At 39.5% G+C, this 2,964-nt stretch overlaps 1 long non-coding RNA gene across 1 annotated transcript in view; it reads right to left on the bottom strand.

The window, feature by feature from the left end:
• Positions 1-2,074: 2,074 nt before the first annotated feature.
• LOC105805445 overlaps positions 2,075-2,964 on the bottom strand; it is a 2,577-nt gene continuing 1,687 nt past the window's right edge. The window contains exon 2 of the long non-coding RNA XR_001137210.1: positions 2,075-2,396. This is a non-coding gene — a long non-coding RNA (uncharacterized LOC105805445). The remainder of the gene's footprint in view (positions 2,397-2,964) is intronic.

Here is a 2,964-nt window from a genome sequence, read left to right as displayed (position 1 = left end):
TTTTAAAGGTAAAGTGTCAAGGACTTCCCCACGTTTTGGATGTAGGGTATGAAGGGAAAAAAAAGACTCAAGAATGACTCAAGTTTTTTTGCCACAGAAACAAGAAAAATAGTGTGGTTTATTAATGTAGACTATTAAGAGTGGCCTAGGTTGGGACAGCAGAGAGAATCAGGGATTGAGTTTGGGATCTGTAATAGGTATCTCGTGATACCTGTTGGACGTCGACGCAGAGTCTGGAGTCAGGAGGGAGAGTCTGGGCTGCCGATATAAATTTGGGAGCCATCAGGATGTAGACAGAATTTGAAGCCAAGAGACTGGCTAAGGCCCACACGGGAGTGGCTAGAGGGAAGAGATAAGGTCCAAGCACTGAGCTTGAGGCACTCCAACACTCAGAGGTCCTAGAGGAAGAACCAGCAAAGGAGACTGAGAAGGAACAGCCAGAGAGGTAGGAGGCAAACCAGGTGGGTGTGTTGTCCTGGAAGCCAGGATCAAAGGTGTGTAAAGGAGGAGGGAGTGAGCAACTCGGTCAAACGACCTTTGGATTTAGCAATGTGGAAGTCACTGGTGACAGTGACTGGAATGGAGTTTCAGTGGCGTAATGGAATAAGAAAGTCTAATAAAAAAGGTTTGAGATCAGGAGAAGAGGAATTGAAAGACTGAGTGTCGATGCCTTATTTTGCTATGAAAAGCTTGCGTTTTTTTTAAAAGCTGGTAATTCATACTTTTTATTAATCCACATGGGCATTGTGTCCACAGCAATCTGAGTAAGTCAGATTTTACTTGTGAAATCTCCCTATCTAATGAGAAAAAGTTTTTGTGAAATGGGTTTCAGCAGTTTTAAGTCTGGCACTCTCTTTGTTAACTGAAGAAAAACAATCACTGCCTTCAGTAAATTTGAAGTTCAAAGTATTGTAAGTTTTACAATCAAACTTCTATCTTGGAACTTCTCTCTCTCTGACACACACACACACACACACACACACACACACACACATCCCAAAATGATGACATCATAGTTCTCAGTTGAATATTGTACCTCATTATAAATAACATTCACTCATTTCAAATATTTCATTATTGATTTATAGTTAGTTCTTTTCTCATTCCATAAACATTTGACTGCCTTTTCTACTTGTAGACACTGGTTCACACTGTCAACAGTTGGGCACTGAATCTCAGAAAACATTAAGCTTGGGATTAAAAGTAGGGCAGGGAAAGCTGTCAGCAAAACATGCTAACCTAATGTATCCAAACAGGACAGGGTCCAGTTTATACTCAGAACTGCAAGGGTGCTGTGAGGTACGATGATTTGATACTTGTGTTGTGATGTCATTTTGTTGCAACATTAAAGCCAAGAGTCTTCTCCACCCAAGGGCAATGCCAATTTCCCAGAAGGCTCGTTTGTCAGAGCCAAAGCTCCAAAGATGCCAATGCACCCATGCTGATACTTAGTCTCATGTTATTTCTCAATTTTATGCTTAATTTGCTCCTTTTGGTTTTATGTATTTTGACACAGCCAAGTGTATGTGGGGATTTCCCCATAGTCCTTTAAATGCTATAAAACTTTAATATAGGGAGATAAAAACCATAATAAGCCATGCCTCCAAGCCCTCACATTTAGTTCTTTATTTGACTTAGACAATAACCAGTTTTAGATACTGATTTAGATTTTTAAGTATTTGCACTGCTTTAAAAATGCCCTTTGCTTCTCCTTACCCTCCTCCCCGACTAAAATGAAAATTATATTCTACCCTTAATCTGGACATGCAACTCCCATTGATTATACAAAATGGCATCTTTACAATTCTTAAATTGTCATCATAATGACCTACATCAAGCATGAGCCAGTGCAATTCAATATGGTTCAGAATAAAGCCAAGATTGATGCCCAATTCCCAATTTTAGGCATGCATCCCTGGAATGTCTTTTGGAAAAAATGAAATAATGCTCCTGGTAGGCTGTTGGGTTAGTCTGTTTTCAGCATAATTGCCTTCTCTCAGCTTCCTAATACCCTTAAAACCTCTGAGAGTCTTTAATGTACAAAGTTCAACAAAAACACCTTCAGAACAGATTAGTTCTAATTATGTTTAATATTTGTTTGCTGCTTTATTGAATAAACTGCATTTGCTTTAAAGAAAAAAAAAAAGCAAATTCACTTAACTGCATGTCAGTCACCCAAATTTTAAGTGTACAAATGAAATGGAAAACATTTATTACACAAATTTAATTACAATTCTAAGAAATAAACATGCAAATTAGATAGAGTTCAATTTGCAGATGCTAATCCTCATCCTTGATCTTGTTCCTTCCCTCCCTGATTTTCAGTCTGCAGCTAGCTCCTTGATTCCTAGGGAGCCAGGCAGCCAGAGGTTTGGTTTTTCACAGTCGGAGGATCACTGTTTTAAAGAAGTGTTATATTTAGCACATCTGGCGTAGTAGCAGTAAACAAACATTATAGTCTTTGTAACACTTTTGTGCAGGTGCCATCTCCGGATTTTATTAGGTCTATGCCTTCCAAGCCTCTGCCTTCATTACACCTGAAATGACCCATCTCGCCTATGGAGCGGTCCCTAGACAGAAGTTATGAATTAATGTGTTAAAAAACAAACTCCAGTTGAGCCCAATATAGGGGAAAATTACTATTTGCAAAATATTCTGATTCTGGGGCTTAAATTACATTCTCTTGAGCAAAGACAACCTCCTTTATTACTTTTTATTTCCTGGAGGTTTTCTCTGGAGGATCCCCACCCAGAAAGAGTTGCCAATTCAAGTTGCAGCAGGACCAAGGTTGCTTTTTTATACATATGCAGCTCAGGAGGGGAACGGGCGGGGGCGGGCGGCGAGGGGAGAATAACCGCTTGGTCCTGCAAAGACATCTGTTTCTCATCTCCGTTTGCTGTGGCAAAGGAGAAGAAAGTCTTTTGCAAAGGGTGGGAAAGGCACAGATTTTTTTTTTTTTTTAAT

Source organism: Propithecus coquereli, unplaced genomic scaffold (assembly GCF_000956105.1).
Source record: "Propithecus coquereli isolate 6110/MARCELLA unplaced genomic scaffold, Pcoq_1.0 Scaffold129, whole genome shotgun sequence".
Taxonomy (NCBI): domain Eukaryota; kingdom Metazoa; phylum Chordata; class Mammalia; order Primates; family Indriidae; genus Propithecus; species Propithecus coquereli.
The sequence above is the reverse complement of the archived record's forward strand: the minus strand, read 5'-3'. Positions and strand labels throughout refer to the sequence as shown.